The sequence below is a fragment of the Ambystoma mexicanum genome, chromosome 4p, assembly GCF_040938575.1.
Source record: "Ambystoma mexicanum isolate Mex_15411 chromosome 4p, UKY_AmexF1_1, whole genome shotgun sequence".
NCBI lineage: Eukaryota > Metazoa > Chordata > Amphibia > Caudata > Ambystomatidae > Ambystoma > Ambystoma mexicanum.
In genome coordinates this window covers 410,086,954-410,110,124 of record NC_090927.1, presented here as the reverse complement: position 1 = coordinate 410,110,124, position 23,171 = coordinate 410,086,954, and the positions used below count along the sequence as shown (strand labels likewise).

Genomic DNA, 23,171 nt, shown 5'->3' with positions numbered 1-23,171 from the left:
GGTCGACATCAAAAGGTCGACAGGTCAAATGATCGCATTTTTTTTTACATTTTCTTTTTTTTTGAGGGGGGGTCCCCCTTAGCCCCCTTTTGTTTTGCTAAAAACCCCTTTTTTTCCCTAAACGAAAACCTAAAAAATATATATATAACTAAAAACGAAAAATTCCAGCATTTGTCTGTCGACCATTTGACTAGACACCGTTCTAAACTACTGCATGGACTCTTCCATAGATGCGTATGCTTCATTTTGCTGTCTGAGGGTTGGTCTTCTAACATTTAGATTAGCTTTATGGTGTGTGGTTTATAGATTGTATGATCGCCCACAAGCTTTGACATGTTTGGTACTGTGACATAATTGCAGAGGAGATTGGGGCTGAATTTGTGGAATAGTCGGTCTTCATGGTATCGTGAAGGTGAGTTTTGAGAAAGATTTTTTCTTTTTGCTGCTTTCCACCCGTATACTTCAATGCTATCCCTTTTTTGTGTTTAGACTCCTGGCCTTGCTTTTAGAGGTCAGTAAAGCCCTCCAGCTTTATCTCCCATATCATTTTGCTCATTATTATGGGAACACTGATAAGTTCATAAACAATGTTTGTTTGAATACAATTCACCAAAATGTACTTCATAACCATCTGGCAGTCACAATATGAAGTGGATCTTCTAATACAAAGTATAAATAAGAATCACATTATCAGTTGGTCATAAATCTTAAAGCATCAATAAAAAAATTGTTCAAGGCAAAAAATGTATATTTCCGTAGTTTTAGTATAATCCTAATATGCTGTTAGGCAAGATTGTATGTAGTAAGCTTTGGGTGCACTACAATAACCTTGACCACCTGGCAATAGGGACCCAGCCTTTGGTACAAGTCTGAACTACACAGGTTGGTAGTGTGGCTGAGCAGCAAGGCTTATCTCAAGAGGGGTCAGTGTGAGCAGTAATGTTGTGACAGTGTCCCAATAACAGTTATTCAAATAAACACTTGCACTCAAGGTTTATTGATAAAACTTATACATTTATTTCACAGTCAGTTGTATAAACCTTCTTCAGAAGGGAGCAATATATGTAACAATTAAAATACACCTCAAAACACACTCTTAGTTTCTCTAAAACAGATGATACCCAATGGGGATGGCACATACTTCCTACCCCTTCAGGTGACTTACATAACTAGGACACTGTGGACATTGATTTATCGCTGGCACATAATTCACAAACCGGTAAGTACTTTTAGAACCTTCCAACGCAGAGTAAATTAGCACTTTCCTGGGGGAAAAGTGTTACAGGGAATTCTCAAAAATGTGCCAATTCCCTTCACCTTAGAGACCCCCAGCGACTTTGCTGGATTTTGAGGACTTGATTTTTTTACTTGGAGGGAGTGTGACCCCTTTTCCCACTCATGTATTTTGATATGCGTTTTACCTCTGTGTTTTATTTCGATATGGTGTCTAACCAACTCCATAGGCATCATCCTTTTCAATTGTCACACAGCACCTTCAGTGCAGTGACACAGGGAAGCCTTTCAGGCTTTCCCAAGATTTAACTACCTTATCTGGGATCAACTACTGTTTCCCAGAAAAGTGGAGTGAAATTGATTTCACTTTGCCCTGTAAATTCCTATACCCAGTACACCCTATCTTACAATAGAGTGCTGGAGGGGTTACTTAGTATCCCCTGTGTCTAGATACTCATGTAACAGTCAAATGTTACCTCTCAGAATGGCTGGTGGCCGTGGTTTTAAAAGGAACTACCATGATTTTTCCCGACCGCAAGCTATTCGTAGCTCCGGTAACGTTAAATCGCGGGAGCCATGTTTTTCAAGATGGTGCCTGAGCTTCCTTCGTTAATACATGTCCCGATCTTCTTTCTTTCAGCATTTCTTTGTGGAAAGGTCCTTATACAATTTTTCTCTGCGCGCTCTTTGTTCTTTCGCCTGAGTGAAGACCGCCTCTGGCTCCAGAGTGTCTGGGGTAGGCAGGAAGTGAGGGAGGTGCCCGAAACTCCCTGTGCTTGGTCTCCTAGGAGACCCAAATCCACTCTGTGATGATTGGCTGGCTGACTGACAAGGACAGCCACCCTGCTGGGTGAATGGCAGCTAGGCTGGAATGAATGGTAGAGAACTGAATAAAAGGAGTCTCTTGGCTTGGAAGGCAGTCGACCACTGGAACGAAGGAACCATTGGTTTGCCCCGTGAAGCCCTGCTGCAGGTCCGAATTGCCAAGTTCACATTGACATAGAAGCCCTGCAAGGACGACTTCAACCTTTGAACTCCCAAGTAAGCCACTTGGACACCAATCTCTGAGCTGGTTGCATTTCCTCAGAGTGCTGCAGGAGACCGTATATCCAGGGCGAGGGACACCAGATTGTGTCGTTACTTGTAAGCTGGCCGAAAACGTTTGGAAGATCCTCCGGACTCCCATGACGTCGGACCGACTGAGCCTGACCCTCCTCAGCTGAGTGCAGGACCTCCGAAGCAAGGACAGTCCACCTTGACAGCCAGGACCAGCGGTGTTACCAGTGCAGTAGCTGAAGCGCGAAACCGCCACTGAAATTGAAGTTTGCCAGTTGTGAGCTTTGACCAGTGCAGTTCAGGAGTCCCCAGACGTCCTCCCTCTTGTCCCCACGACCGAGGCCCAGAAACAGAGAGATCTGCAGGAACTGCCAGGAACAGAATTCTTCAGCTGCATCTTTTTCTTCATTTTAAGGTACTGTAAAACAAGACGGAGAGAACTTAGCTCTGACTGTGAAAGTGCTTGAAACTTTTGCAACTCGCAGGCCTAATCAGCTTGAGACCCAACATATGATTCTTCTTTTTACAAACTGCTTCCAAGAACTTGTGTAGAGACTTTTCCGTTTAACTATCAGAACCGCTTTATCCTATCCAAGACTTTAGCCGATTGACTTTGGCCTAGCATATTGAATTGAATGGACTCTTCTGGTGAACTCAAAGTATATCTGCACTGTTTAAGAATAATTGTAACCTTTCATGTTCTAATAACCTTTGCCTTTTACTCCTCTTGAAAAGTATTCTGAAATAGTATTGAAGTATATTTGTATTATATAATTGCCTCCTTCTTATGAATGTTTTATAACTGACAGATAAATTAATAAGTATTTTTCAAAGAACCTTGAGTGTAAGTTTATTTGAACAGCTGTGATTGTAGTCCTCTGTGTAACATCATTACTGCTCACATTCCCTTCTTGAGATAAGCCTGGCTGCTCAACACGCTACCACAACTGTGTAGTACAGACTGTAACGCTCATCTGGTATCCACTGGGACGTCACTCAGCCTGTTCTGACCTCTTACGACCTCGAACCCTTCCCTGGAGTCTACTCGACTGGAGACTGGGCCTGAAACACAGGATTGGTAGAGTTTAACTCCCTATTGTCTGTGTGCTTGAACCTTTTTCCCCGGGGTCCAACCCTTCCCTTTGACCCACAGCTCACCTTGTTTTCTTGGATAGTATGCTCTCCGTCCTGCTTTCAGCGCAGGGGCGCGTCGATTGATGTGGGCTCGTTGCTGCCTAGTTACTTCACTGGCAAGGGTCTGACAGATAAGTATGAGTCTTTTGAACAGTTTTCTAACTTCGTTCCTTTCCTTCCTTAGATGATGGCCGGCGTCCGGGGATGGCAGTGTGCTGCTGAGATGAGTAGCGCTGAAGGTGAGTGAGAGCGCGATGCACTCCTTTCGTATTTGTATTGAACTGAGTTCTTTTCCTGTGTCTTTTAGGCGCCGCAACGTTTTCAGCGTGGATGCTGGTTATGAAGAACAAATGCAGTCGGTAAGCGCGATATGCGGTGCCTCTAGATGTTTCCACGCTAACCAGGCGTGTCTTTTCCCTCTTGCAGATGGATGAGAAGTTCTGGAGACAGAGTTCCCCCAGAGCGGCTGGGTTTCAGGTAAGCGTTTGAAGCTCGTACAGTATTTAAAAATAAGCAAAGATTTGCAGAATGCTTACTGATGCCTTTTTTCTGTTCTTTTCCCTTTTCCTTAGGAAGTGGCGTGCCGGGATGGAAATGACACCGCCGAAGATGCCCGCTGAACAGAAGCAGCGATGAATGATTGGCAGAAGCGCCGCAAGGTAAGGGTCTTTTTGTTCTTGCAGGAGTTGAGCGCAGAAGAAAGATGCAGGCCTACTGGAGACCGATCCGAACACAGTGAGTGTCACGCTGCAGATGCAGAAAACACAAAGCATGTTTCTCAGCGTGGGTGTGGCTTAAATAGTCTCTGGGTATCCCAGGTGCCTCTGGGCTGAACCACACCCAAAAGACTAGACCGCACATGCAGTTCTGGGAACCGAAATATGTGGGGGCATCCATCTTGTCCCCATCAATGCACTGTAAGTGCAATCCCCAATGTTATCCTATGGGAGTGAGTGGGTGAGTCTGGTGCCACGAGCGCCAAGTCTGACTCCAAATGGGTCTTTGGAGGAATGGAGAGGCCCTTGAGGGCCATGTAGGTGATCGTGGCCTGGCTCCAGCCTGACATCTTGGAGGGCTGGGGACATGAGGGGCAGGAATCATGACACAGACTTATACCAAAGGTTGGTTTGCTTATACCTGTAATCATAGTTGTGTCTAGTTTTCCCTAAGGGTACTGCATACAAACTTTGCCTAACAAAGCAGAAAGTCAGAGGTAAAGAGGAGTCTCTCAGGGAGCCAGGACAGTCAATGTTAATGGCACAATGTCAAGGGGAGCTGAAGATCTTCTTTGCAGGTAGGTAAAAGGTCTTGTACAATGTTTTTAGAAATGTTTGTAGAAAATAGAAAAGTTGAAGGGTGTGGGAGGCTTGGGAGGAGCAATACTTTAGCAACTCTGCAAGTTAACCAAGACAGGTCTCAACTGAGAGAAAATAAGGCTACACAGCAAGAGGTAAGTTCTTAGATGTTACAGTACCTCTGGTTAGAAGAAATGGTTCCAGCTGGCTTCTGTTCCTGTACAGCTCTGCAGATCCTGTTCCTGAGCCTCAGTCATGGGGATAAGGGGGAGGATGTCTGGGGACTCCTACTTTGCAATGGGAAGGTCAGCGTCAGCAATGGGCAAACTTCGTTTCAGCGGTTCTTCAGTGTTTCAGCTCCTCGCGTCTGACAGCAAATAGCAACACAGCGGTTCTCGGATACCACTCTGGACTTTCCTCACATCTGGGGTCCAGCACTCTGTTGAAGTGGCTCAGGCTTGGTCAGTCCTGCTTCAGAGAAGTCCGGAGGATCTTTCTAGTGCTCGGGTCCGACTTAAAAGCAACGCACACAATCTGGTGTCCTCTCCCTTGCACTTCGGTTCCAGCAGCAGTGGAAGTACGGCCAACTCCGAGAGTATGTCCAGATGGGCTTTCTTTGGAGTTGATTGGTCGAGGCGAATTCGGAGCTTCAGCACAGCCGCAGGGCTTCACCAGGCAAACCAACGGTCCAGGAGTTGCAGCAGCGTCTCTTACAAGCTCTTCTTCGGACCCCTTAGTCCAGTGGTCGACTCTGCCTTCCAAGCCAAAAAGCCTCGCCTTTTTTGCAGCTTTCTCCCATTCATTCCAGCAGAGCTGTCAATCACACAGCAGGGTGGCTATACTTGCCGGACAGCCAGCCGCCCAATCACCTTTGGGTACATTCCTGTAACCAGGAGGATTAAGCACAGGGAGTCTCAGACACCTCCCTCACTTCCTGCCCCTGCCAGACATACTGGAGCCAGAGGCGGGCTTCACTTGTGAATCCCGGCAAAGACAAAATGAACAAAGGGACCAAACCTGGTTTGGCACGCAGAGTAAATCTCGAAGGACCTTTCCAAACAGAAATGGCGAAAAAAGAAGACTGGTGCCATTTTTATGAAATGAGCACCCAGGGGTGCCGTACTGTGGCTCCGAAAGCAGCCTGCGGTAAAAACACAATGGTAGTAAAAAGTAAACCACTGCCACCAGCCATTAATTGTAGAAAAGGGTAACATAAAAATGTTACATGAGAAACTAGACAAAGGGGATACAAATTAACCCCTCCAGATCCTGATGGTAAGATAGTGTGTGCTGGGTCTAGAAAGTTAAACAATGTAAGTAAAGTCAATTTCACTTCACTGCCCTTGGAAACAGTAGTTTAGCCAAGATAAGGTATTTAAACCTCTGGGAAATCTGAAAATCCTCTGTGCCACTGCACTGAAGGTGCTGTGTCTAACAATGTAAAAGGTTGATGCCTATGGAGTTTGCTAGACTCTAATAGTTAAAGGAAACACAGAACACAAATAGAATTAAATGTACAAAGTCCTAAAGTTCAGCAAAAGAGCTGGGGGTCTCTAAGGTGGGAGGAATTTAGCACTAAACTGAAACTTCTCCCTAACAAATGCCAATCTATAGTACGACAGGTTTTGATTCCTCAACACAGGTACATTAAATTGGTCTTGCTATTTTGCATAGGTTACAGAGAAATATAACATGGAGACTAGATCTGTTGAGACTCCATCCTATTTGTATCTAAAATTGGAATCACTAACAACTTTTGATTTTGTTACTGACAAAATGCAGCATATGCTTCCAGATATGAAAATGATTGTAAAAATGTGCAACCATTGCAAGCTGACAAAGGAACCTATGCTTCCTTTTCTGCAAACTGACGCAGCTCATCTCAAAGGTTTGTGGTTGAGTTAGTTAACCATTATGGCACCTTACTCTCGGGAGCAGTTAATGCATTGGCACCAGATGACTTAACTTTCAACTGTCAATGCCTGGTTCTCCCCAAAACGTATTGCTCTCAGAGCATACAAAAGTAAATGTCATAGACATTGGACCTAGTCGCCCTTTGGGGAAAGTAAAGAGACATATAATAGTGTTGCACGCTGTTACAGAGTTTTACACAAGTTACTGTCTGTGACAGAACTTGGAAAAGCCCACCTTGGATGTACAGGGTTCCAACTCTTAAGTTTGGTCTGAACCACACAAAGGTTTAGTAGAATGGCTGAGCAGCTAGGCTTAGTCTAGGACGGGAGGAGGGTTGTAGGAAGGTACAAAACTCTGAGCGTACACTACTTCAGGGAAACACTAATTCTTATAGTTGTATATATTTCTCAGGCTTGTTGGGAGTTAACCAGTATAGGCAGTGTGATGCTGGAAATGCATCGGAGGGACAGGGCCTCCGTATCCTTGTCCTTTACTGGTTTTTATCGTGTGTTCTATAGTGTTTTCCGCGCAGGAGTTCATGTGGGACTCCTGGCGGTGCAGATCTTTTGGTTTGGTGTACAGACCCATGGGATACCCTTATGGCACCCATGGGTGGGGTACAACCCTGTGCACCTAGTGTGTTTTTGGGCACCTGTGTGTCCCACAGAGCAGGGTATGGGCCGGTGGCACTCCATGCTGAATTTGACAGGTGCTCTGAGTATCCTTCATTTTGGGATACCCAGGCCCTGCCATTGGAACCGGTTGATTCCTGATAGGAAACAAGATGGCCCCTGTGGCCTCTTGTTTTCTATCGCCCGTTACCTTGTTTTCCCAAAATCCTGGGAAGCCCCGACTCTGTCCCTTCCCCCTGACTGACTGTTGGGTGGAAGTTCCATATATGGTGGTGTTGTGAAGTCCAGGCCAGACTGGCTGGAGCCTTCAATGACTGTATGTTGTGGGTACACCCTGTGGGTGGGACCTGGGTGAATGGAGTGTGACGAATATGCACTGCTTGTTGTGGATGTCTGGTTTCTGGTGTTTGACACAATGACTGAGACAGCCCTGCCCGAAAATGGTATGAATGCAGTGTGGAGTGTTGAATGGCTGGGTACTTGTCCCAATACACATAACTTATTGTGAGTGTCTGGAGAGAAGTGAATGGCCTGAATGCACTATGCACCCAATCGGCTGCCTGCCTGCACGAATGCCCTTCTGACCGTTTGGTTGCCCGAGTGTGACCCAGCAGAATGAATGAGATGAACTAGTATATCTGGGGGCCTCTCACTGCTAGAATTTATGTTCAGAAGCTGAAAAGAAACTGGAGTTGAAACTGAAGCTTAACCTTGAAGCCCTGCTGGAAGAGAAGTCTTGCTGCTGCTCTACTTCACCAATCTGAAAGCTGCTGTGTCTCCAAGGACTGACCCAGAGAGGACATGGTTAGGCGCCCTCTTCCCGAGCTATGAGGGACCATCGTGCACTGCTAATCTTTGCCAACGCTCCCTGGTAGACAGACCTACGACAGGCTGCCGACCGGAGACTGTGACCGCCGCGGAATCACAAGGCCAGGCTACTCAACATGCCTTTTGATGGCTTGAGGCTGTTTGGCAGTAAAGCTGATGAAAGCTTAGAAAAACTGCAGACCTCCAAAGCGGCGGCTAAATCTCTTAGCGCCTCAATGCGACAGCCTCAGTCAGAAACCTTATTCAGGCTCATCTTCCTCGAGAGGTCGTTCTTTTTGATACTACTCTTATTTTGGTAGAGGAAGAGGACAGGCCATACAAAGAGGTCAAAGAAATGCCCCTCGTGGTGGACAAGGAAAAGGTGCGAAACCAGCTTCAGGAACGGCATCTTTGCCCTCAGCCACCTCCAAGTCACTCTGAGGCCTTATCACACAAAACCGCGGTGGGAGGTAGAATCTCATAGCATTTTCAGATGCTTGGGCACTGGAGACAGCAGCTCAAGGTTACTGCCTTCCCTTCCTAAAAAGGCCTCGGGACCATCCACCGGGAGCCAACTCTGTGAAAATTCCAGATCCGCTCCTTGTACAGGAAATTTTAACCATGCTTGAGAAAGGTGCAATAGAACATGTACCTGTAGCTGAGAGGAACAATGATTGGTATTCCCCATACTTTCTCATCCTAAAGAAGGATAGAGGATTGAGAGCCATCTTGGACTTAAGAAGGACAAGTTCAAGATGGTAACCCTTTCTCAGATCCTTCAGGCTCTCCAACTCCAAGACTGGTTGGTATCATTGGACCTTCAGGATGCTTACTTTCATGTGCCTATCCATCTGAAGCACAGAAGGTACCCGAGGTTCGCGGTTGGCGGTTCTCACTATCAGTTTCGAGTTCTGCCATTCGGGCTGACCTCCGCCCCGAGGGTTTTCACCAAACTGATGGCGGTTGTGGCAGCGAGTCTTAGGAGAGGGGGGATTCACGTCTACCCCTACCTGGACGATTGGTTGATCTGTCAATCACCTGTCACTCCCTTCACAGACTGAGCTTCTCCCTCAATTTCAAGAAGTCCCACATGATACCATCCCAAAAGCTCCAGTCGATCGGAGCAGTCCTGGCTACTTTCTCTGGCAAAGCCTCGCCTCCCGAGGTGAGAGCTTTCCACATTCTGCAGATGGTAACAAAGTTCCATAATGCCCAACATCTTCTGGCCTTCGATTTTCTGAGGTTGCTCGGTCTCATGGCATCCTGCATCTTTCTCGTGCCAGAGGCCCGATTGAGGATGAGATCCCTCCAATGGGCTCTCAGGACGCAGTGGTCCCAATTCTCAGGTAATATGTCGGATCTTCTGCAAGTTCCAAGCACAGTTGCTCAAGACCTTCTTTGGTGGGCTTGCAACGACAACATTCTCAAGGGAGAATCTTTTTGGCAACCATGGCCGGAGATAACTGTAGTGACGGACGCCTCACTCACGGGGTGGGGAGCCCACACCAACGATCTGACTATAAGCGGTCGTTGGTCTCCATCAGAGTCCAAACTACACATCAACCTGTTGGAGCTGAGGGCAATCGGACTAGTGTTGAAGGCCTTCCTGCCCTCTGTAAGGGAATGAATGTCTTGATAATGACTGACAACACGGTGGCCATGTACTACCTCAACAAGAAAGGAGGAGTATGGTCACTACCACTGTGCAGAGGGCAATGCAGCTCTGGTTCTGGGCAATAAGAGAAGGAATCTCTCTATCGGCAGTTCACCTAGCCGGAGAGCAGAACACAGCGGCAGCACTCTGAGCAGGCAGAACACAGTATCCCACGATTGGGAACTAGCTCAGGAAGTCCTTCAAGAGATCTTCACCCTTTGGGGAACCCCTAAAGTGGATCTGTTCGCGAACAGGGTCAATCGGAAGTGCGAACAGTACTGCTCAAGGGAATTTCCTCCGAGGAGCTCTAGGAAATGGTTTTGTGGTGGACTGGGAGTCTCCACTTCTGTACGCGTTTCTGCCAGTCCCCACGATTCCTCACGTAATCAGGAGGTTGAGAAAGTTCAGGAGAACCATGATCCTAATTGCCCCGGATTGGGCCAGGAGGACGTCGTACCTGGACCTTCTGGGCATGTCCATCTGCCCTCCAATACGGCTTCCGCAAAGAGAGGATCTTCTCTCGCAAGAGGAAGGTCGGGTTCTCCATCCAGAGGTCAAGACACTCAACCTTCACGCATGGTTTCTGAGAGGTTGAGATACAAGGATTAGGGTCTTCCGGATGACGTAATGGAGATTTTGTTTTCGGCCAGAAGGCCAGCAACTAAATCCCTGTATCGGTGTCGTTGGAATAAATTCAGTATCTGGTGCAGGGATAAGGATGTGGACCCTTTACAATGTGGCACCCTAATGGTGCTCTCTTTCCTATTGTATCTAGCTAATCTGGGGCTCCAATTTTCAAGCGCTCCTCGGAAGAGGTTTCCTACTTCAAAATTCCATTAATCATTCAATTCCTGAAAGGGCTCCCTAATGTGTACCCTCTAGTCCCGACTTGGGATTTAAATCTTGTACTTAAGTTTCTAACTTGTATACCTTTTTGAGCCTCTGCATTCCTGTCCCTTGAGGCTTCTAACATTAAAAACTGTCCTCCTTGTGGCCTTACATCAGCCCGCAGGGTTAGTGAGTTGCAGACTCTCTTGTGCAAACCTCCGTACACTACTTTTCATAAAGACAAAGTGGTACTTTAGGTTAAACCTTCTTTCTTACCAAAAGTAGTTTCTGACTTTCAATTGTCAGAAAAGATCATACTACAAATGTTCTACCCTCCTCCTCATTTGGGCAAAGAGGAGAGGTTTCAAAGACTGGACCCAAAAAGGGCTCTCAGTTTTTATAGATCAAGAAAGAATGTCAAAATTGCGTCCGGATGACCAACCTTTTGTGGGTTATACTAGCCATAAATTGGGATTAGCGGTGACAAAACAGACAATATCCCACTGGATCATTTTGGCTATGGTTGAGTGCTACAGATTGGCGGGAAAGGATCCGCCGGATGCCCTTCGACCCCATTCCACTAGGGGGTATGGCTACTTCCGCGGCTTTGAAGAGGCAAGTCCCTGCAGTGGATATTTGTTCAGTTGTAACATGGGCATCAATACATATCTTCATCAAGCATTACTGCTTAGATGCTTCGTCTTCCAATGAAGGTTTATTTGCCAAGGCGGTATTCCATTCCATCCATGAGAAAAATAATTCGTACTCCCACCTCCAAAATTACCACTGCTATGGGAGTCTATCATAAGATGAGGAATACATGGGAGGACGCAATCCATTCGAAGAACAAGTTACTTACCAACTGTAACGTTCTTTCGACTGGATGTTCCTCCCACGTATTCCTCATCACCCCTCCCATGCCACCCCGCAGTACAGTTTACGTTAGTTACACTTCTCTCTCACGAAGAGTTTTTCAGTCATGAGGCACGCCTGGGTGTTCCTTGAATAGTTCCTTGAAAAAACAGAACTGAATCCAACGGGCACGGCACAGGCTACTTATACTGATGGTGACGTCGACACGGTACGGAGGCCATCGAGGGACATCAACGCCACAACCTCGTGAACAGCGTCCTCTGGCGAGAAGTTTGTTTGCCAAAGCAGCAAAGCTGGCAAGATACGAATATCATAAAATGAGGAATACGTGGGAGGAACATCCAGTCGAAAGAACGTTACAGTTAGCAAGTAACTTGTTCTTCTCTCTTCCTGGTCGTTCATATGCTGCTCAATCTGAAATGTCTAAAGAGAGCCTAGCTGCATGATTCTCATGGTTTGTCCAATTCGGGTCATGGTTGTTGCTTTCCAGTTTGGCTTGAAGCACCCTTTTTATTATTGTTGCGACGTTGGTTTGATCATAGCATCATTTGTGTTGGATATCGTTTTATTACAAGATTCCACCTTCTCTTTATAGAGTCTCATTTGGTCATTCTTGAGTGGCCTTGATTTCTTGAGAAGTGTGCGGCACAGCTCGTCTCATGTTTCTGCAATGTCTCATAGTGAAGAGTTGTGTCTGAGGTGGTCTCCCCGTTGTTGCATTGCGGGCGTTTTCCTTTTTTTTTTTTTCAGCGCTTGTTTGGGTTCTCTGCCGAAATGCAAAAGTATAGTTGAGCGTATTAAAGGCTGTTTGCTTGCACGGCTTTGCAGGAGAGTTGGGAGTATTAAAATCTTCCTGTTAAATGTCGATGTTGGGAGTCGAGCTGCAATCACAACTCGCTGAGCTGTTTTTAGGCAGCGGTTCCTTCTCTTTGTAAAGTATAGATTAGGGTACAGGTTCGATATCATGTTAGTTGTTTTTAGGGATAGGATCCATGTCAAGGTGCTATCCTGGCAAATATTCGATCTTGGACTCTTTTGTTTTGTTGGTTTGTTCGTCAATTATCGTGCTCTGTTGTGGTTGTCGCGAGGGGCTGTCATTTAATTTAGGCGGCAAGATGTTCAAATAAAAGGATTTATTGCAAGTCATTGCAGTTGCATTTTTAGAGATTTCCAATAGCAATGAGAGCTTCCCTTCTGGTATTGGTCCAATGCGAGGAGCAGAGGAAGCAATTGTACAGGTCAGCTTGTATGAATAAACGGTAGCCTCGCAGGACAATGGGAGAGATTCACTGAGATCAGGGGAAAGGGGGAGGAATGGAGGGAAAGGGCAGGAGTCAAACGCAAAGGTTGTTTTGAAAGAGGAGCAGCTTACCGTAGCAGTCCGGGGGCTCCGGGAAGGTGCGAAAGGTAATCAGTAGTTGGGAGGCGGGGTCTCACGTCGGCTGTCGGAGACTCTCAAACACTCGGAACCGACTCCGCTCCGTGGAAGTGGGGTGCTTGAGTCTTCCCTCCTCCTCAGGAAACAAAATAGAAGACACACTTCCACGGCAACGGGAAACAGACAGCACGTAGTCTCCTGCGCTCTGACTCTACACCGACTAAGCAGATGCAAGCATCAGAAATAAGATTACGGCGAGTAATGTATCATATATATATATATATATATATATATATCTATATTTCTGAGGATTGTGGAATTTGCTTAGATCATATGCTGTGCATAGGCCGACATCTAGTGGAAGCTGCAGAGTGTTCTTTTTTTCCCAAACTCGAAAAGGGGTGTCGAACCAGGGCGTGCCAGTAATACTATCCCTAATGTGACGTCCACTGTACCCATGATCCCTCACACGTGTAGGACCCTCATATTGCAGAATTCCCTTGGCATTTGCCATTTATTCCTAAATATTAAGAATTTTCCCCATAAACTTCCATCCTACGCCGAAGATCGACGTCAACGAAGATCGAGGGAAGCAGCCGTCAAACTACATGATGGACCTTGGGCCTTGGAAGGCCACTGGCCTCGGCCCTGTACAAGTAGGGAGAGTGGGGGGTGGTCATAACTTTACCACATTTATTTCCTACATATACACAGCCTGCTGCCAGATTTACACATATGGAGAGTACTCCCTTCAAATTCTGCCCTAAGTGTAACAGGAAGTTTCCCTGGGTAGATGAGCACAATGGGTGCAATCTGTGTCTCCCACAAGACCATCCCGAGGGTACGTGTCGAGCTTGTAAGCGCTTCAAGCCAAAAACACGTAAGGACTGCTCCACGAATCGCTGGGCCCAGTACGCCAGGCAGCTAGGGGCCATGGACGTCGAGGGATCGTTCAGCGATGGCAGCAACGCTGCCGTATCGGATGGCAAGGGCAAAGGGGTTTCTTCAGATACCCACACGCAAGCCCCCGACCTCGGAGGACTGGCCAGCGGCCCAGTTATGGGGACAACACCCGGCAGCAGAAGCGCAATCCACCCCACTTCCTCTAAACACATCAGCCCGAGCCGTGACTCGACACGTGTGTCGAGCGATCAGCAACAGAAGGCACAGAGAGAGTGGTCCAACGATTCTGTGTCCTCTGGGCGTTCGCGATCGCCACATGACAAAGAACTGTCCGCGGTTGGAAAAGGTGCTGCACTCACAATAGTTCCAGAGGCTCGATCGTCAAGACGATTCCGACCTCTATGCTCCCAAGTCAAAGCGTGTAGCGTCTACTCCCGAGATTCGTTGCCCTCCATTTACTACCTCCGAATCTCGACATGAAGCGTCGAAACCCTCAAACCCCTAAAACCTCCGGAAAACGTTCCTCTAGTCATGGGAAGGGGGATAAACAACATAATAAACCTTCAGAACACTAAGGAAAAACAAAAGGCTCCTAAAGTAATAGGGAAGTCGAAGGTCCCTGACACTATTCCTAAGAGTAAAATTGTCCCTCCCACTCCTCATGATATGGGCATGGATGAGGAACCAGAACAAGAGGTTTATTCCCAGTTCCAAGGAATGGAACTCAGCTGATATTGATTGGGTGATGAGAAGGATGTAATTTATGGCAGACTTCTATGAGAAAGACCCTAACTATTTTCATAGTTATGCCAACACCCCTGCTACCTCTGCCCCTTCGGGGTCTAAGGACACTCAGCCCCCTGCTAAAAGACTCCGCTCTGAGGTACGCTCAGAGTTTGGTCACAGACCCTTTGGTGGTTGAATCTTACCATCCCGAATCATACTGCGAGGAGACAGAACCACAAATGGTAGATGACCAGACAGGGGTCTCTTTTTATGGTGATGATTAGGACCAGGAGGAGAAGGCCGCTGGAGTAATGGGCGCTGCTGTTTCAGCTGTGCGGCTGGGATACTGTGCGCCTCCTGCCTTTTTAAGACTTGTGTGCACTGCCTCCTAAGACCCTGCTCCGATTCGCATCAGTCTGATGGCAGAAGCCATCGGCAGTTGAAGAGCACATTTTTTTTCTTCTTTATTTATTTAGTTGTGTTTCCTGATTCGTCACGTGACCACATTGAGCCACTCCTCCAGGAACTGACAGATAAAACCAGCACAGTGCGACCCTTGTGGCGTGAAGCCCGCTGGAGTAAAGGGCGCTGCTGTTTCAGCTGTTTCCGGCTGTTCCTGGCGGGATCTGCGGTAAGTGCTCGCCAAATCAGTATACTGTCTTACATCTTGTAGAACACTGCTTAGCGTTTGCTTAATCTCCTCCCACTACATCCTGCCAATGGAACCCACAAAACCACGTACGCGGATACAGGGGAAACCAGAAGAATCTGTAGCCTTACTGAATAAACCCCCAACCCAACAAGAGTCGTACGGAAAACCCACGCACAATCCTAAACCTAGAGATGAAAGAAAGGAAGAATCAACAAGTGCCGAACATTCCATACAGAAATCAAATACAGAAGTCAAATTTCCTGCATTTCGTTATACGGCTCCATCTCCACCAAATTGCCACTCGGATGATCAAGCCCCTCCCATAGCTCGTTTCCCAATTCCGGTAAGTGTTCTGCTATCAACAAAACACATACCTTGTCCTCTTGATGCCGAGACTTCTCTGCATCCAGCCCAATCAAAGGTTGCCTCTTCGATCCAAAACATGTTTCTCCCTATACCTCAGTTATCAACCACAGTAAATGCCCCCCCGATTGAATAGCACTTGATTATCCCAAACCATCTTCGTTACCAGTGCAATTCCAATTTTCAAATAAAACATTCCAACAACCTACTTGCGAGGACTCGTGCTTTACACCATCCCTCCAAGAAAGAGCAAGAGCAGCCAAACAGCATTGGCAATCAACATACTACCCTGTTGACCCCACTAACGATGAGTACACCAAACCTTTGTCTGTTCGTATTGCGCGTCTTTCTCTTGACATTACAGAGATGGACGCGATCAGGGACTCTCAAGAAAAAACTGAAGTATTCAGCGGAGTCCTTAATTCTAATCAAATCCAAAAGATCAAAACATCTATGCCCATTGCACCTAAAAGAACTCTCTCCTATGAGAGAATCTCCAAAATCCTCCCCCAATTTGTCAACTAAGCCTAAAAAACAGGACATTGAATCCTCTTTTCTGATGTTTGTTAATCTGCTTAGAATCACATGCTGTGCATAGGTCCGACATCCAGTGGTCACTGCGGAGTATTGCATTTTGTTTTTCGTAGTCGAAAAGGGGACGTCGACAAGGCGTGTCTGTAACACTATCCCTATAGTGACGTGCATTGTACCCACAATCCCTCACGCGTCGAGGTCCCTCAGATTGTTTTTTTCCGCCCAGTTTCTGGTCGCCTTTCGCGGAGCTCCTAGAGAGACATTGCTAATACTTGCCACGGACCTCGGTCCTTTGTTATACTTAATATATTATTAACGATCCCTCCCCTCGACGTTAGCTGTGAAGCTGTTTCTCCGCCGAACAGATTTTTGACGGAGAGGAAGAGCGGAGGAGATCCTTCGGCGCTGCCAAACACGTGGCCTGGCCTCGACGGCCAACATACAGTAGGGAGAGTGGGGGTTCGAACTTTTATCTTCTCTTTGAGAATGTCTTTCTTTCTCCCCTTTCTTTCCCTTGGGGTTGTTATCGCCAGCTATTATTGCCTCAGCTATGGAGAGGACACCTTTTAAGTTCTGCCCACGCTGCAGGGGCAAATATACTTGGAAGGATAAGCGCAAGCTCTGTAATCGTTGCTTGCCCCTCGATCACAAAGAGGACAGCTGCGCAGCCTGCAAGCTCTTGAAACCTAGAACCCTTAAAGAACGAAGGGTTAAAAGGTGGGCGGACTACACGATGTCGAAGTCAGTTTCCTCACCCGCTGCCGCTGTCCTCTTATCCGAGCATGAAATCTGAACCCCCGAGCGATTCACCTGAAATTCCAGAAAGACTTCCAACTACAATGCTTGACCTCCAGAATACACTAGTAGCAGTATTATCAACAGCTATGATTCCATTCTTAAAGATCCAATAATTTATGGTCGATTCAACAAAAGACCAAGCGACCCTCTTAGCCATGATCATGACCAAACAAAACCCATTTCGAAACCTTCATAGGTACCATCCAGGAGCGTCTGAAATACAAAGCTGAAAGATCCAGGACATGGCAAACCCAACTAGCTGAGTTGGCAAGAGTGGATCGAGTAGATAAACAAAACCTAATGGAGACAGTATCAACAATCACTAAACAAAATGATGGAGGAAAAAACAAAATACCTACAAACGACCCCACAATTACAACAGACAACGAAACAAACGCAAACCAAGAATTCAACCCACCTAGATTGTCACGAAAACAGATCAAACGACACAATATGAAATTCAAACCTTTCCCATCGCAGTACTGAATTCTTCCGTGCCGATGAACCAGGCGAACATCGAACCATCTTTATGTACTCCCTTCGACATCTTTGACCTCTGTAAACGAGGATTTGTGAGCAACGAATCATCGAGCAAATCAAAGAACAAAAAGCCCCCAAAAAATCTCAAACAGGCTCGCGTGCGTTTCTTAGCAATTTTTGCACCGATTGCATTTTTCTATCTGAAAACACCTAAAAACAAGAAACAAACCGCTCATAAGCCAGTAACTCAAGAACGCGTCATCCCAACCTCAACAAATGCGAATCCACCGAGAATTCCAATCCAACAAGACAACCATTCACAGCCTGAACCACTTGACGTGCTCTTAGCAGTAATCAATCAGAATTCAGCTAACAAACCGGCAAATTTATTGCCGCCCATGGATACAGCTACGTCTGATGACTCAATTGATCGTAACTCCATCTCCATAAACTCACAAGATGACTTACTAATTTTCTTAGATGAATGCCACGACACGTCTATAAACCTTTCTCAAACCAACCCACACACCCGTGATCCACCAAATATCACCTCCCTTACTTACTCAACAGTATCCAACGATGAATCCTGGTCATCACTAGAAACGCAAAATGGCTCCAAGCACGATAGCCCCGTGGCTCATCAGAGCCCACCACTCGTTAGACCGAACTTTCATAATCCAATGAAGGCTTCTTGTGCATTCAGAATAGCACTATTTCCAACTACGACGAGCACGGAAAAGCCAGTAATCATGAATAGATCTAACATCTTGCCCTTATTCAATGCAATTCCACAATTAGCCCAAATTTGGATCTAGTGACCTTGAGGTAATTCTCTTTCCCAACAAACATATGGAATAAGCTCACATTGATTTCTACACCCGAGATACCATGCAGCGTGTCTTAGCTACAAATAGTCAACTAATAACACTAGGATTCAAAACAGAAGACATTTTTGTATCCAGATTAATGGCTGAAAAAAAATCTAAGAAACTTGCGTTGCATGATCTATACGCACACAACAAACGATCCGAACAACGCCTGCCACAAGCGACACAGAAACATGTTAAAGACACTGTATCAAACTCTCGTGAATCAATCAATGGAAACATCCCATTAAAAGCATATGATGCTACAAAAAGACAAAAAATATGGCGTGACCATCTATAGACCTCCCAATGTAAAACAAGATCAAATACCCCACGAGATAACCCGAGTCAATGTAGCAGGAAAACGTATTTATAACAATTAATGTGTAAAGACTTCCATTTCAGTAAAACATCTCTATGCTCCTGGAACAAGAGGCCACAAACACCTTTTTGAAGAACCTTCTGCAACCCTTGCAGAATCGGACATTTGTTTACAAGAAACTTGGTTGAATGAAGAGGTACTGTGCGATGGATTTATAACCTTGATGAATCCTGCAATAATCTCGCAACAAGGCAGACCCGCATCAGGAATGATCCTAACGAAAATCATGCCCTCATGGACGATAATAACAAGAAAGAACATCCACTCTTGGGCTCAATATATCACCATCCTAATGCCAACCTTCAACAACAACAATGTGATTCATTGCCCGGAAACCATCCACATAACCATTTTTAACATCTACTGGAATCCAACTGCAATGACCGACAACAAATTCATAGATTTGATATGTGAAGAAATCGACAACGTCGCCGTCACTAACAGCCAAGCAGAATTCATCATAGCGGGAGATTTCAATATCCATCTATTCAGCAAAGAAGGTTCGAAACTAGACCCTCAGGATATGTCGAGTAGAGCTAGAAAAAGGATTAAAGAACTAAATCTTCGTAACATCTCTTTGAGTGAACAACCTATGAACGACAATGTCCTCCCACACCCAACCTGGTCACGAGAAAACTCTACTTCAATTATTGAATACATTTTCACTTCAGAAGGATTACGGAAATCAACAATCTCGACTGATAACTCTGCACACTCTTCCAGCGACCATCATCAAATAACAATTTCATGGGCAATGCAAAATTGTAAGGACCAGCGTTTAATTCTATCAGACCTTGAACCTACCAACGGGTTGAATAGGCTCCGAATAAAGCACCATCAGATACCTGAATTAGTCTCCACCTTTGAAGCGCCACTTTAATAACAATTAAAACTGAACTATGGATGGATCCTGGAAAAATATCACCAATCATGATCAAGGCACAACAATCTACAAAAGCACACCCATAGTCATCATTTCAACATGGAAATCAAACAGAAGAAACTGCAGCATCAAAAACGATTACCACAACTAAAGAAAAAGAAAGAACCTGATATCGAAATAAAAAAAGAAAAACAAAAATACTCAAACTCCATTAAAGCTATAGCAAAACAAAATGATGCAGAAGCGATCTTAACTGCTCTGAACCAGAAAAACACCAGTCATTGTCATTTTTGAACAACTCACCCAAAACCCATACCATGATTCAAGAAGTCGAATCACACACTTGGGTTAACCATTTTTCAAATCTGTACAAACGAAATGTTGACCCCTTGACAAGCAACGTGGAGGAAGAAGACACTCCTTGGAATCTTACCTGGGAAATGGAAGATCTCAGGAATACCATCAAGTCCCTCAATTCATCCCGAGCACCAGGTCCTGCTGGACTGTCAAACCTCAATCTTAAAGCAGCTCCAGAAGAATGGGCCCACTTTTTCATCCACCTTCTCCACCTTATAGAAAAGACAAGAGATTCCACGCACCTGGTCAGTAGCCATTCTGATCCCAATCTTTAAGGCCGGAGACCGGAATAATCCGCTTAACTTCAGACCTATAGCCCTCTTAGATCCTCTAGGAAAATTATTCACTGGCTACCTCCTAAAAAAACTTAACATCTGGGCATCAGTTAATGACAAACGAGCAAAAAGACAAACAGGTTTTTTCACCAAAATCGGAACCAATGTGAACCTCCCTCTGTTGAACTTGCTAAAATACGAAGCTATAGTTAAAATCCAACAAATTTACGCCATCTTCATAGACTTAAAGATGGCTTTTGATTCCGGTAACAGACAAAAACTTTGGACTAAATCAACATCCTGGGGCTTTCCATCCTCCATCTTGAACACGATAAAACAGCTTTATTTGAACACCCCCATTCAAGTCCGTTTTACGAATGATGGTATGGTGACAGAACCAATCCCCACCTGGAATGGCTTGAAACAAGGATGCCCCTTGGCCGCTTATCTATATAATCTGTACACCGGCGAATCTTCCTAAGATTAACAAACCCATTCAAACTTTAATCTATGCTGATGATATCATCATCCTAGATAAAACAAACTGATAGGTCTACAAAAAACACTGGATAAAGCACACATTTTCATGATGGAAAACGATTTGCAAATAAATACCAACAAAACCAAGGTAATGAAACTCACCACTCAAAAAACGAGAATCAATGCAACCTAAAGATGCATCTAGAAAACAAAGATTGTGACAACTAAGACAATAAAATATCTGGGTGCACTGATTAACCCCTTCTTGAATGGAAATATCATATTGGGGGGAAAAGCAAGCTCATTGGCAAGACAAGGACGCTTTTTCTATTTAAAATATCGAACAAACTCAATAAAAGTTACAACTACGTTATACAAACAAATTAATCCCGATTTTGACCTACGCCAGTGAATCACTAATTAATCAGCAATCAATTAAATGGTCCTGCTATGAGGCGATATTCTGGAGGAAAACCCTAACACTACCAAAATCATTCCCGATGCCAAGAATCCGATTTGAATTAGCCCTTCAGTCTATACAATCCATAGTTCTCTGGAAACAAATGGATCTCCACAGAAAAATAATCTCAGAAGATAAAATACCGTCACTGGAAATCCTCAAAGAAAAAAACAAGCCTTTCAGATTTCAGCCCTTTCGAAGTGGACTTCCGAGATCAAACCAAAAATGCAAACGAAAAATTCGAACTAACGATTGGATAAGAACTATAGACGAACAAACAAGATACAAACGCCATCTCAAATATGAAATTGAAATCGGGGCTCTCAATGAATTACCACACTATTTGAATCAATTTCCGGATTGCAACATCTGTGATCTCATTTGCGTTTCCGACTTAATATTCTACCGACTTGTGACTATTTAATAATGACAGACAAATCAGATGGCACATCCTCGGACTGCCAGTTCTGCAAAGAGCCAAACATGCGAGAAACACTATTCTATCTGATTATGGTTTGCCCAGCTCTCAAAGAAAAAAGAGGTCTATACAGAGACTTCTTCAAGATATCTGACAAACCAATGACGACTGAAGAAAGCTGGGCGAAACTACTACAAGGACGAGATCAACGTCTGATCATCACAGTAATCAAATTTTGGACTGAGATCAGTAAAGAGCTTTAAATGAACGACTGAAATGTAATGATTCAATAATACTTTTTAGATGTAACATAAGTATAAATGAAGTTTGTCAAATCAAACGAAACATTTTAATTAACAAAAAAAATGTTTAAAAGGAGGAGGCGGCGGCTGAAGCCTACAATCTCGACTCCCCTATTCCTAAAGACTCTTCGGTGCACGATTCACCGGTAGATAACCAGCCACTCCTCAACGAGGTACTAGCTAAGGCAGCAGCCCATTTTCATATGGACACGCAAGGTGTGCAAGAAGATAAGGATTTCGCGGAAGAGATCGTAGGAGACAAAAGAGCTATTACCCAGGCTATTCCTATATTAAAATCTATCCAACGTAGGATTGATCCCTCACTGGTAACCCCAAATCTGACTTGTGCGGTTAATCCACGAGTCGAAAAAATATTTCGTGCTGCACCCTCTGATCCTATGTACATTAGGGGTCAATTAAAACCCGACTCCCTGGTAGTGACAACCACCAGAAAGAAGGCAGGTACACCTCTTGCTTCTTCTGAAGCACCCCCTGATAAGGAGAGCAAAAAAATATACTCTAGGTAGGAAAGTGGCTTCCACCTCAGCCTATTAGGCACGCATCGCCAATAGTGCCACTCTTTTGGCAAGCTATAACTGCCATCAATGGGAATAGGTAGCTGCCTTGGTATCCTCTGCACCTGAGCCCCTAAAAAGCCAGTTTGCCCAAATTTCAGCCGACGGAAGGTCCGTATCTGGATGCATCCTTAAAACAAATTTTGATGCAGCAGATAATGCTAGAAGATTGATAGCAGAAGGCACAGTAATAAAATGCCACGCTTGGCTGAGGCAGTCGGGGTTCAAACCCGAGACCTAAGCCACGCTTATAGATATGCCGGTAGAGCCGAACGTTCTGTTCGGCAAGGCAGTGGAAGAGGCACTAAAGACAGCTAAAGATGAGTACGAGACCCTAAAATCTCTCGGCCAACTCACAAATAAACCCTCGGGTCAGAGGGGAAATGATAATTTTCGTTGCTTTTGCTGCCAAGGCTCCCAGAGGGGTTCCAACTACTACCAAAATCAAGGAACCTCATGGGGCAACAATCTGTTCCAGACATCACATGGATTCACCAGAGGCCAGCGCAGGGGCCGCCCTGCCAGAGGTGGTACGCCACCCAGTAAAGTGACGTTCCGCTTCGGGTCCCCTCCCAGGCATCCGCAGTAGGGGGGTGCATTTCCATCTTTAACCACGCATGGGAGGGGGTCACTTCGGACAGATGGGTGCTGTCCACAGTGTCCACAGGATACTGTATAGAACTACTAGCGCGCCCCCACCGATTAGTCGAGGGATTCTTTTCGATGTAAAAAATCTAAATGGTCTCGATCGAGAAGTCTATCACGCCATTCGTAGTCTTCTTCAAAGAAGGCCAAGAAACAGCATCATAGGTCACTTTCGACCTTCAGCGATTACTCGACTGAGGTAATCAAGTGTCCAACTGGATCGGAATCTCCAGCAAAGTGGTATGTGTTTCGTAATGAAATTCTCAAT

General features: G+C 45.4%; 1 protein-coding gene across 2 annotated transcripts in view; it reads left to right on the top strand.

The window, feature by feature from the left end:
- DDX1 (DEAD-box helicase 1) overlaps positions 1 to 23,171 on the top strand; it is a 795,552-nt gene that overhangs the window by 497,335 nt on the left and 275,046 nt on the right. The window lies entirely within an intron of this gene.